This window comes from Phyllostomus hastatus, unplaced genomic scaffold (assembly GCF_019186645.2).
Source record: "Phyllostomus hastatus isolate PE091 unplaced genomic scaffold, TTU_PhHast_1.1 phas_contig_147, whole genome shotgun sequence".
Lineage (NCBI taxonomy): Eukaryota > Metazoa > Chordata > Mammalia > Chiroptera > Phyllostomidae > Phyllostomus > Phyllostomus hastatus.
The window spans coordinates 2,406,113-2,421,910 of record NW_025333603.1 but is presented as its reverse complement, the minus strand read 5'-3'; the positions used below and the strand labels follow the sequence as shown (position 1 = coordinate 2,421,910).

Below are 15,798 nucleotides of genomic sequence, written 5' to 3'. Positions count from 1 at the left end.
GAGGAGTGGGGAGGGGAGAGGAAGGGAAGTGAGAGGAAGGGAAGGGAGAGGAGGGGAGGGGAGAAGAAGGGAGGGGAGAGGAAGGTGGGGAGCTGAGGGGGGAGGGAGAGGAGAGGAGGGTAGAGGAAGGGACAGGAAGGCAGAGGAGGGTAGAGGAAAGGAGGGGAGGGAAGAGGAGAGGAGGGGAGAGAAGACAAAAAAGAAAAGAGGCAGGCAAACACACATTTCATTCATTTTTTCTTTAATATATATGCATCACACACTGCTGGGTACTATTAAGTTCAGACACTTTGCTGGGAAGAGATAATAATGATAATACAACCACTTCAATTACAGCTAGTATTTACTATGCACTTACTATGTACTATGCCCTCAGCTACTGCTTCACATACATTATCTCATTTGATTTCATTAAATTGAATGAATGTATTCCCTGTGTCAAGTCAACACTCTTTCCCAGGGACTACCTGACAGTTATATCTGAGAGTTTAGTTGAAAATAAGCATTTCATTAGTTCTCCAATTTTAAATAATATTAAGATAATATTATACTATAGCTTAAGCTGTCAAGGCTCTGATCAAGTTTGGCTGATCAGGCTACTAGAAATGGATCTTCAATCTGTGCAGCCAATTCTCAGCTCCTCGCATAGATCTAAGGACTGTTTAATCTGAAAAGGCTGTCCTTAAATGCCAGTTTCAGCTCAAAAAGGATAATGGCCCAAACCCCTTAATCATGGTGGCTTAACTAGATGTCTAATATAAAAGCCATGTAAAAATTACACTAACATTTAAAGGGGGAAATATCTACCTTCTCCAAAGATACCTGTTTTTTTTTGTTTTTTAACAAGCTGTTGTTTTTTTTTAAGACACTAACCCTGAATGAAAGTTGCCCGGACTAGAGGATACATCTAAGGAAAATGAAAAATTATTTTCTCAGAATGGGGTCCATAAAACTATTCATGGGCAATGAGGACTTTTCTTGCCACTGTCGTACCATCTATCTGCACCACGCTACTAGCCTAACCTCTCCCATCCCCAAAAAGAACATTCCATGAGAGACAACAGTCGTAAATGGACATAATTAACTTTAATAGTAATACCATTTTGTCATAACAGCTATCTACTGAAGCCAGGCAACCATGCTGGCCATGACTGCCATGTCAAAGCCTGATCCCTGTGCTCCAAGAAGCTCAGTCCAGCAGAGATGGCAGTCATGTGAAGGACTGCAATACACAGGACCAGAAGGAAAACGGGCAAGTACTTAGCACTCTGGGGCACAAAGGACCAACTGTACACCTTTGCTTGGAAGAGTCAACAGAGCTTCACAGAGCAGAAGCCCTACCCTATGAGATCCTGAACAGAGATGCTTCTGCCCAGTGGATGAAGGAAAAGGACCAATGGATTCTCAATAAATGCATATAAAATGAATGAATGGTTGTTTCAGGCAGAAGGACCAGTATGTACCAGGAGGCTTGAAATCAACAACAAAACTAATGAAAGGAATCATAAGTCCAGTAGGGAGGTGATGTACTTTTCCATCTTTCCCAATTTTCTCCTGTGTTACCCCTCCGTAGAATATCTCAAGTCTACATCGGCATTCTATTGACACCCCCTCAAGCGTCATTTCAAAGACTTATCTCAGGCAGAGAGATGTTCTCATCCCTCTGTTAAATGGAATCTCTCCCTATTTATGCTATGATCTTATGTTTGCCCAGCTTTATAGTTTGAGCCACCTACAAGCAATGTGATACTGAGGAAGTTATTCAACCATTCTTTGCCTCAGTTTCTCTGTGTAACAGGGATAACAATATCAATTTCATAAAGCTGCTGTGCAAATTTAAGTGTGATCACATATGTAACACACTTGAAAGAGTGCCTGGCACATTACCTGGCAAGACTTGGTAAATATTAGGCAGTAACAGTTTCCAATATTAGTTGATGAAGATCACGTGGCTGGTATATGCCCACAGTCCATATTATCATCACTTTCCTTTTATAGAAGAGGAAACTAAGGTTAAATCTGCTTTCTAAGGACAAACTGCAGGAAATAACAGAATCTAAGTTAGTCCCATCATGCTGGCCTTGCACACAGTAGGTACCTAATCCAAAAATACAAAATAAGTTGAAATATATGGATTTTACACAATTTCAGGAAAGGCAAACTCCAACACTGTTTTCCATATTCCTTATTTTGAAGTTCTAGATGCCATCAGAAAAATATAGCAGAGGCATGTTTCCTGAGCAGCCCCGAGGTGGCATTTGAACAGTGGGGCTGACCCATCCGTCAGCCAAGTATGACCAGAGCCATGAAAGTCACTGTATAAACTGGGCTGGCTGTGGGCCCCTCCCTCCTCTTCAGCTTTGCAAGCCACAATACAGCACCTGTCCCTATTCCACGGGTATCTCCAGCGTCACTTGTTTGACAAAATGTGATTGTGTTTAAGTGTTATATGCATTACTTGTGATTTTCTGAAGTACATCCCTGTATCATAATGAAAGGAAACCAGCACATTTTGAATAAAAACTTAAATAAAGAAGCTGCAGTACAAAGAATGTACCACAGCCAGGGCCCTGGCATCCCCTTTTAATTTTCCAAAAGCCAGAGGTTGAGCAAATGCTGTGAAGTTCTGTGAAATTCGTTTCTTTGTAATTAAGGAGATTAAAGTCCTCTAGGGCCAGAAACCATGTGACAACTCAAATCATTTTTCCCCAGCAAAAGCTGTGAAACCCTATCAGTTAAGTTCAGGCTCGCCTAGAATTTTGAAATGCTTCAATAATGTTTCCTTGCCCCACACAATCTGCAGTAATTTAATATTCCTGAAGTGTGTCAGGTTTTTTATAATGAGCTCTTCAAATCTAAATGTGAATTATGTAACATTCCACTACAGACATTTCATCTAGTGAACTGCTTCTAAATGTAAAATCCATGTTCAGTGATTGGGGGTGGGGAAAACACCAAACCACAAGCAGAGAAAACAGATAGGACTTTAAAAATAAAAGTACAAAGGTTTCAGCAGCTATAACAGAACCAGCGCACACTAGAACACAAATTTGGATGCTCTCTTCCCCAACCACCCCTCCCCTCATATGATTCTATAGTTAAAAAGCTAATATTTGTGAGGGCCCATGATTTGTCAAGTAGTACACTTATCAACTTCTCATATATTATTCAATCCTTCAACCACTTGAAAGTTAGATATTATCTTCATTTGACAAATGAGGAAAGTGAGGCACAAGCCAGTTTCGTAGCCTATCCATGGTCACATGACTCCTATGAAGCACAAGGCAGGGTGGAAGTCACTCTTATTCCTGACTTCAGTCAAAACCCTCCCACATGTCCACCAGCTGGTGGACAAACAAACAAATGTGTGGTGTATCTGTACAATAGAGCACCACTCGGCCAAAGAGAAGAATGAAGCACTGACACAGGCCCTAACATGGAGGGACCTCAAGAATAGCCTGCAAAGTGAAAGACATTATACACAAAACATCACATGCTGCATGACTGCATTTACATGAAATATCCAAAATTGATAAATCCAGAGTGACAGAAAACAGACCGGTGGTTGCCAGGTGCTGGGGGAAGTAGGAGAGGAGGAGTCACTGCTTACTGGTTACAGGACCTCCTTTGAGGGTAATGCAGATGGTTTGGAACTGGACAGAGGTGATGGTTGCACAACACCATGATAGTACAAAACACCACTGAAGGGTAAACACTGAAATGGTTAATGTTATGCTATGTGAATTTCACCTGAATTTAAAAAAATACCAAAAGACCCTTCCCACCAAGTCTTACACCCTGATTTAGTTAAGCCTCATGTGATATGCTAAGAATATTACAGTTTCCAATCTAAATTTAGGGACAACCCAGCTGTAAAAACAGATGAAAAGGAGGCAGTCTTCCCAAAACCATGACTCTGGGTTTGAGTGGCAGCGACTGCATAGCTTATAGGGTGCATGCCACTACCTCCATGTTTGGTGGTTTGGGACATTTTAACCAGGTTCATCCAACCTGTCAAGCACCAAAAACAGACCATTTATCAACATGGCACAAAGGTTTGCAACAGTGCAGAAGGGGAGCCTCAGTTTTCTTACCAGTAACATGGGATGATTTGGAAGGTTGGTGAACGTTGGGTAATTCAGAAACCTAGCTCAATCTACAGCATGCCACCTTTCATGTAAGAAAGGAAGAGACATAATTCTACTTATCTTTACAAAAAGAAACACAGGCCAAACAAACCAGAAAAGAGTGAAGCTGGGTTTGTACATGGGGAGATCCTGGGTGGTGAAGTGACTGAGTGACTAGGTAGAAGGTAGAAGGATACGGCCACTGCCCAGAGCATAGCTTTTTGTATAATGCCACATTTGGAAGCATATTAATGTTCTACATACCCAGGAAAAAAGTACTTTTTGGACTATAAGACACACACCCTCCAATTTGGGAGGAAAATGGGGGTGTGTCTTACAGTCTGAATGTAGCTTGCCTGGCTCGCTAGGGGGTGGTAGTAGTGGAGCAGGGTCACAGGAGGCAGGAGCAGGGTCGCCACTGCATTGACCTCCCAAATTCAGGGGCGGGGGGGGGGCTGGGGGTGGGTAGTGTGTTTTATAGTCTGAAAAATATGGTAAGTTACTGTGGATGGGAAGTGGGGGGAAGGCTAAAACTAGAAGTGGACTGAAACAAATTAATCCAACTGTATTTCAAATGAACTTCCTAAACACAATCCCTGAAGGGATGAGTGAGAAAGAACTAATCCAAATAATTTATTAACACAGAATTTGACTATTTACATGCAGTTTGGGGGCAGGGTTTGGTCAGGGGGAGCTACAGACAAACCTCAAACTCTTAGCTGACTTTTCTGAGTAGTATCATGGGCAAAGCAATTACTAAACTATTTTAGATGTATTACAGGATTGTGCAGAGGAGTAAACATTTTGACACTCTTGAGAGTTAAGGTTCTTGTTCTGGAAGAAGGAACATTAAAAAAAGAGGGAGGGTGGGAGAGAATACTGTGGGATAGACTACAAATTGGAGATTTCAGGGTGAACTTGTGGTTCATAAACATGCATGCATCTGTGTGTGTGTACATATACATGTGTCCCCTAGCTCTGTCCACTGAATGGGTCTATGAACAAAAGATATCCCAGCAACAATGTGATACCTAATACCTAGATTTTGGTTTCTAATACCATTCCCCAGTAAAAGGAACAAGGGGGTTCTTGGAGAAACAGGTGATCCCACAGCTGGGGCAGGGCACCTGTAAGATGATCCTGAAATATCTTGTTATTCCTGAAAGGGCACGTTCTGAACAAACACAGCTGTTGGGGAAAAGTCACAAGGATACAGAAGCCACTCTGAAGGAGCTCTCACTGTCTTAGCCTGGAACAGTTTAAACACCAGTGTGAGTTAAGGATGTTATTAAATAATAAACTACTGAAAAAACAACAATCCATGAATCCACACTGATGACAGATAAACAAATGGGGTACAAGGGGGGGGGCTGTCTTAGAGTAGAACAGGTAACCCCAGTAAATACAAAGGGAGGAATGGAATATTAAATTAACATTTTGCAGCCATCAAAATAAAGTTTAACCTGGCAAGAATCACCAATAAATGCTAAAGTCAGGGCAAATTTTGATGAGAAGCAAGACATTTACATGTCTAAGTGTCTTCTCGCTCACTGTTTATAGCTGCAAGGGAAAAATTTGTGATATACAGTAGGGAAAGTAAATGACACCTCAATTAGCTTATCAAAACTAGCATTAACAAAGAAGGGCAGATGAGTATCATGTGATACCCTGAGAAGAACATATCTCTATCATGTAGTATTCTGGCCAGGAATCTATTCAGATTATACTTTTAACAATGCGGAGAAAGGACTGTATTCTTGAAAAATGTAGTAATAAAAGACAAAGGTAGGCTGTAGAAATATTTTAGATTAAAAGAAACTAAACAGATACAACAACTAAATACAATACTTATACAGGATCTTGTACTGAAGAGGAAAAAATGCTACAAAGGTAATAATTGGGCTAATTAATAAAATTTGAATATGGATAGATAAATTAGATTAAAATATTGTATCAATGTTAAATTTATTTAATCTTTCTTGTGTCTATGTAAGAAAATGTACATTTTCTTGGGGAACAGTCACCAAGCATTTAGGAATAAAGGGCTAAGAGATATGTGCCTTACTTTCAAATGATTCAGGGAAAAACATACACATATGTACATGTCCATGTGTGCATATGTGTGTATACATGCATATACACAAAGAGCAAGAGAATATATAGATGATGAGGCAATAAGTGAGTCTAAATAGAGAGAATAGGGTATTTTGTATATTCTTAAATTTTTTCCTGTAATTTTAAGATTTGCAAATTTTAAAAAATTAAAAGGAAGGAAAAGGCTTGGTCAGCCTCTAGTACACAGAGATGTGTAACAAAGCTAGTTCTGGCCTCTTTTCTTTTAAGGACAGACCCATTCCAACTACCTAGACAGCATGCTTCCTAATTCCCAAAGCTAGCTGAGTTTAAAATTATGCTCGTCAGTTTTCATTACAGATTCTAACTTTACCCCATATCTGCCTGGACTTTTTTCCTAAGCTCTGGTCTTCCTCTCCACACTATGCCTCCATGCCAGGAATTTGCCTACTAAGACTGTCAGCTACTTGCCCCACAGATCACAGTGACCTCTAATTACTTAGTGGAAGTCAGCCTTCCCTGGATCATCTCCCTCTCCATCCCTAAGACTATGGCTTTAACCTGGCAAACCTTTTTTTTTGGGGGGGGGGGGGGAGGACAGAGAGAGGAGGCAAGAAACATTGATTTGTTGTTCCACTTATTTATGCATTCATTGGTTGCTTCTTGCATGTGGCACCCTGATCAAACCCACAACCCTGGCATATTGGGAAGACACGCTAACCAACAGAGCTACCCGGCCAAGACTTTTTTCTTTTTCTTTTCTTTCCCTCCCTCCCTCCCTCCCTCCCTCCCTTCCTTCCTTCCTTCCTTTTCTTTCCTTTCTTTTTGTTTTCTTTCTTTCTTTCTTTCTTTCTTTCTTTCTTTCTTTCTTTCTTTCTTTCTTTCTTTCTTTCTTTCTTTCTTTCTCTCCTTTTTTCTTTTCTTTTCTTTGTTTTTAATATGTCAAGGGCTACTGATCTGATCTAGCCCATTTGGAAAAAGCCTAAAATTCACTCATTCTGCATTATTTGTTCTTTCAGAGACAAGAAAATAAGAAGAGTATGTTTTTGCTAGAACCCAACGGCAACATTTATTAAAAGCTGCTCAGGGTGTTAAAGTACAAATGCTGTAGGAACTTTTGCAGAATAACACTCAAAAATACTACACCTATCTCTACTGTAAGTACCACCACCCTCATAATGAACACAGAGCCTTCACTAACTTTGCTCAAACCCTTCAAGAAAAATAATACATTGATAGAACATATTCCTGGCTTTAAAACTCTGAAGCCCACAGAGATGATGGATTAACAATCTTACTACAGACCCAGTCAGCACTGTTTTGCCATAACTGTGAGTGTCAAGAAAGGGGAGAAAAATCAGATTCAGAAGACCTCTCTTGACCAGAGAGCTCATCTTCATTATATTGTTTGTTGGTGATGTTTACTTGACATTAGGAAAAAAGAAAAAGAATTTCAGGCAGTTTACAGAAAGCTTCATAGAAAGACATTTTCAATAACAGGATAAAGTTAATAAATGAGTAAAACTTAAGTGAAGGGGAACAGAAAGATTGAAAATGAAGATGAGCACGGAAACAAGGACAGGGCATCCAAAAAAAATCTGTATGGTGGCGAAGATAGGCTACAAATCCATCTCTGAGATACCTTGAGGCCAGAGCAAAGAAGGAAATATGACTGGCTGCAGCTTTCACAAAGTCTGTGTTCAAAGTTTTTTTTCTTTGAACCACAAATGGAAACAAAAAGTATCTACAGGCTTTCATAAAGTCAACACCCTGTGTTATCATGGGCATTAAAATCACATTGTTTCTATAGAAAGCCCAACAGAATTTTCAGTGTCCTTTCACTTATGTTGAGAGCATAATTTAGTACTAATGCTTTTAAGTGGGGTCAAAAATGCCACCCAAGTCATTTTAAATTCTCTATGAATAATGCATACTTTCTTTTAAGAACTAAATTGAAAAATAAATAAGTGGGATATAGGTATCTGATAGTCTGGCTTTTCTAGGGGAAGCTCTAGAATTTTTTAAAAAATTAAGCACTTTATCAGTTTACTTATCTGAAAAATGGGATAATGCTGGATATAACTCATGGAATTAAAAGAATAGGAATAAGGGAAAGATATGTGAAAGTACTTTTGGGAAAACAAAATGCTATGTTCCCAAAGGCAGGCACTGTATTTACTCAGGCATCAGTCAGTCTTCAGCAAGGTGATAACAGGAGGAACAAAATGTGGCTTTTGAAGAATCAAACTCAAGGCTAACAGAAGCCAGAACCAAGTTTCAGCAATTTTAAAGGAATTTATGTGACAGCAACATGGTATACTTATGAACATTTCATTAATGGATCACATAGTTTCATAAAGTATTTATTGCACCATGAAAATTCATTACATAAACTCTTAAGAGTATCAGAAAAAAGAAAAAGTATATAAACCTAAAATAATTCCATTAGTGTTTTTAATACTTGGGGACCTACTGTTACCCAATTTTCTAAAACCCTCACCTCTGATTTTACAGGAATGTAGGTGGCAGAACCTAAAGCAGGAAGCTGTCACCTTCCTGCAAGGGCTTAAAAGCAGGGGCTGGGTCAGAATCCTTCCTGACTCCACCACTGACTCCCTATGTAATATGAGGGCACTTAAGCTACATAACCATTCTCAGCCTCAATTTCTTCATCTGTAAAATAGGGATCCTGTAGGCCCTACAGTCTTCCAACAATGGAATATGCAGCTCAGGGAATACTTGAGAAAATCCACTGGGGTGAAGAAATCAAACGCTGCTATGTGTACTTATAATTACTCTTACCTAAATAAAACAGGAAATAGCTTATTAGTTTAATATGCAGACTAACAGTAGCACATGCATGTACATTTCTATATAAAAGTTCATATGTTGCTGCATAACAAACACACACTTCAAAAATTATTCCTATGTGGGGGGGTGACTACTGGCAAGTGACAAGGGGCCACCAGGGTGATTTAACAGGCAGCGGCAGACAGAGTTCAGGTTCCTTCAAGATGTCAGCCCAGGATGCATCTGGGACTGGAGGCCAGAGATATGGGGCGTGGGGAGGACAGCTGGGGCATGGCTACAGCAACGGTACTAACTACGCTTAGAACCTTATAAAAACTAAAATAAAACCTTATGTTCTTCAATGTTCCTTTCCAAAGATGTCCCAGCTAAATGAATCTTCAGGAAAAAAAAGTAAAAACACAAACATCCTCAACTCCTTCAGCATTGAACAAATAAATCTCAGATGCTATATATCAAACAATTCAACATTCGTTTCCTATGTACCTACTCAATGCACAGCAGAGCCTGTGCTGCAAGCTGGAGGTACAGAGGGAGATGAATCAAGGGCTCAAGGCTGCTATACCCTCCCAGGGGTTGACACTAATCTCAGGTGGCCTTCAACCCTGTTCCTCAGCACAGTAGTGGGGGGCATTTCCCTCATGGGCTTTTCAGTTAGGAGGCCATTTCTCGTTTTAACCCCACTAGCCACTATATTTGCACTTCACAATGGATCGCCCCCTACAGGCACACCTATTCCCTCTACAATGTCTTCTAGCAACAGGGAACTACTATTATGCCCCAGGGTGTTGCAGGAAACAAAGGCAAGTATTTAATGAGGCCCTCCCTGTGAAGAGGATTTTAAATAAACAAATGCCTCATTTGGCAGCTTCATCTGCTGATTTTTCCTAAAACATACATTGCCATTATTTACTTTCCATAAGTTGCATTTCATTATCTTCAAAGGTGATGATGGGAAAAAGAACACAGGCCAACATCTGCATGTGGCAAGACTGGAGAGGATGCAACAGATGTTCCCAAGCTGTCTGGCTTCAAGGGTGGCCCTGAGCAGGGGCTTATCCTGAAGCTGTCCCCATTCCAGGGACAGTCTGGGCTGCAATGTCCATTGGTCCCCAGCAACATCGCTTCCCACTGGCCCCCAACTTGAGGTCTCCACCAAGAGATGCCACCTTCTCTCTGCCCAGAGAGGCCTGAGATGGGTAGCATGCTTTCTCTCATTACTGACATCCTATTTGAATTCTTTTCTCTCTTCTCAAACATCTAATTTTTACCACCTTCCTTTGGGGGGAAAATTCCCATCATTGTCCTTTGCTTTGCTAATGATCTGCTAGTCCAATCTCAATTACTGTAAAATGGGATACACTGATGGCTCAAGTTTTCTCCACAAAAGGATCTGTATTTGACGGGAATCAACCCAATTTCCACAATTATCTCACAAAAAGCACACACAACAGTGACAACCATGGGGCAGTGTTTTCCTAAAGCCATAAAAGGGGATGTGCACTCTGACAAAGGGACTCTTTTTTGTTTGTTTCCTCATTTGTGAATGCATTTATTTCAACCTTTTCACAGAAACATAGAAATTCAATCACACTGGGCAAATCCTGCACAAATCACCAACATGAAAAACTGTTTCCTCCTCGTGAAACACCCTTCTCATTGTTACCTCAGCAAACTCCTTTGAATCTCTGTTCAAGGTACCCTCCATGAGGAAGGCTTCCCTGACCACATGCACCCTCCCCCTTGCACACCAGCCTCACATGCACCCTTCTCCTTGCACACAAAACTCAAGTGAGCCATAAGGTAGCACAGTGTAGAGGCTCCCAAACTTTCGAAATTGCACCTGAGCAGCTGGAAAAAATAGTGATACTTGTTTTCCATCATGGGATGCTCATTTAACTGCTGCAACCTGGGCACTGGGATGCTTAACAACTCCCCCAGGTGATCTGAGTGTGGAGCAAAGTTTGAGAAACAAGCACATGGGCTAAGAGAATTCACAAGCACCTTCAGGGCCAGCATGACCCCACTCCATAGTCCTGTAGGGTTGGGCCCATTATTAAACTCCCCCAAATGCATTCATTGCAAAATGTGATGACCCTGAGAATACAGGACAAATGCCGTGTGTGGTAAATGATGTATAATCAATATAAAGTGGTTATTGTCACATAGTGGTCAGTGCTGGTGGTAGGCAGGAAAATGGCCCTCCAAAGATGTCCATGCCCTAATCATCAGAATGATTTAGACAATGAGCATTTGGACTTTTGAACTGATGTTGTTTGGATGAGATCTGAGGTTTTGAATCGATGAGATCATTGCAAGACCTTGAATATATTTTGCATTTGTGAATTTTGCTGGATGTGAATCTCAGGGGCCAGTGAGTAGACTGTACTAGACAAAATAATGGCTCTCACTGATGTCCACTCCCTAACCCAAGTCCCAGCTGACCACACCAGGGGCCGATTCCTTATCCACGGACAATTTGCTGGCTGACCAGCAGCCACATCTTGGCCTGACAGGAAGAGTTAGATTCAAAGTAGCTGCATGAGAAAACATGCATGTTTTCTCCCTCAAGAATCTGAACTCATTAATACTGATTCTGTCCAGTGGTAATGGGACCAGAAATGCAAAGGCACACTGGGAGAAGTGGTGAGGTGGTCAGGGGACGATGGAGCAGAAGCTATGAGTTAGCAGAGGTAAAGCCCAGGCAGAGATAAAGTATATGATTAGGAGCGAGGAAGAGGTCATTTTCAGCAGAAGCAGAAACTGAGGCTACACAATGGCAGGGAGTGAATGAAGTCCTGTGCCATGAAGCAGGATAAGCTCATCACTGGGAGATACTCAGGATCCTTCCCATTACGATATCACACCCCAGTCACTGTGAGGCCAGGGTGTAGGGCTATTTCTGAGACTCCAGAGAAACTCCTCCCTGCCTCCCTGCCTTACTGAGGAACATGCCTAACAATGTCACAGCCCTCCTTACTCCAAGTGGGCGGGGGCTGTGACACCTGGTCTGAGGCTCTCCTCAGGTGTACTTACCTCTACCTCTCATCCGAACTCTTAAATTTATCACTATGTATATACTGTGGCTGGCAAAGACAAAAAAAAAAACAAACAAACATGAACATCACACTTGCAGACTTGCCTTGGGTTGTAGAATCAAGGCTCCACCAAGTTCCAAATATGTGACTTTTGGCAAGTCCCTTGAACACTTCGAGTGGAAAAATGAAACCTTACCCCTAATGGTTAATGACTACATAAAAAATATGTGCCAGTTGTCTGGTTCTACAGGAGGTACACACACACTACATACTGTTTGCCTTCCCTCTATTTCATTTGTATATAATTCTTTGGGAGGAAAAAAGAGAAGTTTCTGAAATTTATTTCCTATACCACACACCTATTAGTTTTTCAATACATACCTGCCAGAATGAATCAGGAAATAATTACCCAAAACTATTTCTACTGCAGTATGAAATCTATGTTAACTTAACCTGACCTTCAGGCTCCACTCCAGCATGCCTCCCCAAACTCACAGCTGAGTTCCTCTGCCTCACAGGAAATGTGTGCTACAGCCACACTGGGCTGGTCACAGCCACCACAGCACACCGGAGGCATCCAGTGCCATGCCTCCTCACCTACTCAAACGCCACCTATCCTTTGAGCTCCCATAAGGAAACACATGACAAACTCAAAACTGGAGTATTCCAGGAAAGTTAATAAAGGGATTATTTACACAAGGGTGAGCTGTGTTGAAAGGAAAACCCAAAGGACACTGCAGTATCCCAGGGACAGAATAGCAGAACTGTTACTTCTCCTATAAATGAAGGGGTGAGAGAAGGGAAAGGCAAGCAGAACCAGGAGGGGACCCTGTAGAGAAAGTTGCCTTGAAAGGAGTTGCAAGCCCCAGCGGTGGCTCAGTTGGTTGGAGCATTATCTGTACACCAAAAGGTTGTGGGTTTGATGCCCGGTCAGGGTAGGTTTGAGCCCTGGCCAGGGTGCATGTAGGAGGCAACCGATCAGTGCATATGGGAGGCTTTCTGACATGGATGTTTCTTTCCCCTGCCCCTCCCATCTCTCTTTCTAAAATCAATAAAAAACTGTATCCTTGTGTGAGGATTAAAAAAAAAAAAGGAGCAGTGACCTTCAATTTAGGATACCGAGCCCAAGGCAACCCAGCCAAGAGAAAGCCCAAAAGTAGCTCAAAACACAGAGACTTCACTCCTCCTCCCTGCCCTTCAGCCTCCTGCTGGAACAGGGTATCGGTTAATCCTGAGAAGAAGCCCAGAGTCAGGAAGCCCACAGATACAGTCCACACAGATGAGTCCTATAGACGGCAAAAGGAGTGTGAAGAAGAGTTGACGGTACATCTAGAATGGAAAGCAAAAGACAGGCCCCTCAAGTCCAAGGGAAGATCCTCCTCCATGAAAAATATTCTGTCATAGCCCCTATTCTTCAAAATCCCTAAAGGACTTCATGAAGCGATAGCTCCTTGACAGAGCATAAAACAGGAAATGAGGAAAGGAAAGTATAATTACATTTGTGAGAGTGTACTGTATGTGTTCTGTGCTAAGCACTGTGCATTCCTCTGCTCATTGATCTTTACAAGCTGGGAAGGTAAGTATTATCTCTGTTTTGTAGTAGTGGAAACTGAGGCAGAGAATTGATGAAATATCAAGCCCAGGTTCCATTATTTCTGGGCTAGACCCAGACCTAGAACCCAAGGGCCTCTGACTCCAGATGTCAGTGCTTCCAATAAAACCACCCTGCCTTGTATAAATTGTCATCTTTTAAAAATTTGCCTAATCTTGTCCCTTGATGAACATGAAGACCACCCGAGGGCACAGATGGTCTTCTAGTCCTCTTGCATCTCCTTTTACCCCTGTGCTAACGAGATGCAGGGAAGTTCCACATAGAGCTGAATAAATCACAAAATCTTTGAAATCCCACAATCCTATTTTTCCTCAGTTTAAAAATAACCTGTTGTGCCAAATATTCAGAAACTTCTCTTCCCTCTTTAAACAAACCTTTTTTTTCTCTTTTTTTAACACACATCTCATATGGGGATTCACAACTCATCACTCCCACAAGAAATACCCCCAGGCTCCTTGTCAATTTAGGCAAGCACTTGGTAAATTTGGAAAACAATTTAGATTAATTTCTGTCTGCCAAGTAGTAGGATCCTCAGTAGCCTTCTTATATACAAAGTTTTAAAAGGAGTATTAGGTTTGTTTCCTTAGGTCTATCCAATGGCATTTTTTAAAAAATGGACTCTTTGGTTTAAGTCTTTATTACTAATAATACACACAACGAGATGATCAATGACACAACCAGGGCAGCTCTGCATTTGCCTTTCTGACATCCCATCATTAACTCCCACTGCCTCCCCTGCAGGGTAGCAAGGGAGAGTGGTGTGAGCTCCAGGCGGAGGTTAAGGCCTGAGGGCCATCGGGCTCACTTCTTCCATTCCACACTTACCTCCCATTTTCAGGTCACGGGAAGACAACAAGCCTTGTCAGAGCACAGCAACAGGGAACGGAAAGGATCTCCAGCTTTTCTGGGAAGGTGCCCTCAGGTCTTGCCTTCCCTTAATGCACACATGTGACATTTCCTTTCTAAGGACTATGAAGATTTGCCAAGTACTTTCCTGTTTGTGCTGTCATTTCATCTTCAAGAAAACTCAGTAAGGTAGGTATTGCCATCCCTGTTTTACCACGGCTGGATATGGAGACGAGATACTTATAGCCATAGGTTTCCCAGCTAGAAGTATTAAAAATAAGACTGCAGTCCAAGTCTTCTCGATTCCAAGGTCTTTTTTTGTACCTTGCATGTAACTGACTCCTGGGTCTTTATCATGCTTCCTTTCTTTCTTCTTTGCAATTTTTTTAACTTTATTTTTTTCTATCACCATTTATCCCCCCATACCTTCTTCCACCTCCACACACCTCCTCGCCACCAGCAATCACCACACTGTTGTGTGTCCATGAGTTCTTTCTCTTTTTTTCCTTATTGAGCAATATTTGCTCAGTTCCTCCACTCCCCCAGTTTCCCCCAACCCCCATCATGCTTTCTTATAGATTATCAGCTCTAAGGTTAAAATCCATACCAGGGAGATGGGGGTGGGATGATAGTAAGAGGACAGAATCTGTTGCTAATAGGTTAACTGGCCACTACGGCCCCTACCCCACCCCCACACACTCCCAAGCCTGTAAGGCCACACTTCCTCCCCTGTCCACTGAAGCTCCAGACTTTTGCACAGCCACCTGAGCCAAGGCCTGTGGGGCCACTGACCCCAATAATGATGCCTTTTCTCTCTCTGGAGGGAATTTCAGCCTTGGTCATTCAAATTTACAATCTAAATTAGAAGTATTCTATAGGGATAAAAGATCAAGATAAAGATAACAGAATTAATACTAAATGCCTTCCAAGAGCCAAATTGGTAAATGAATTAATCCATATTTTTAATTGGGTTTATCTCTAAAAAATGTGCCAGTCTTGATTAGGTCCCCATTAATTGGCAGTTTTCAGAAAGCTGCCAGCTAGTCCTGCAAAAAGTCATTCGCTTTGACATTAGTGATTCTCTTAGGTATATGCAGCTAATGCCCATCCGAGGAGGAAGGGATATATGATCAGAAGAAGCATGAAAAGATCTCTTTCCTCAGGAATTCCAGGGGGAAACACCTAAGAAAAATCACAGAGTTTAAAAAATGGGATATCAAATACTCCTTTGAAAAATTTCATGAAAGCTATGAATCTCTTCCCCAAGCTCAAGTCAAAACTTAAGATGTCAGGC

The 15,798-nt window shown here is 41.6% G+C and overlaps 1 protein-coding gene across 10 annotated transcripts in view; it reads right to left on the bottom strand.

The window, feature by feature from the left end:
• The window catches only part of DAB1 (DAB adaptor protein 1), a 1,094,329-nt gene that overhangs the window by 266,160 nt on the left and 812,371 nt on the right, over positions 1–15,798 (bottom strand). The window lies entirely within an intron of this gene.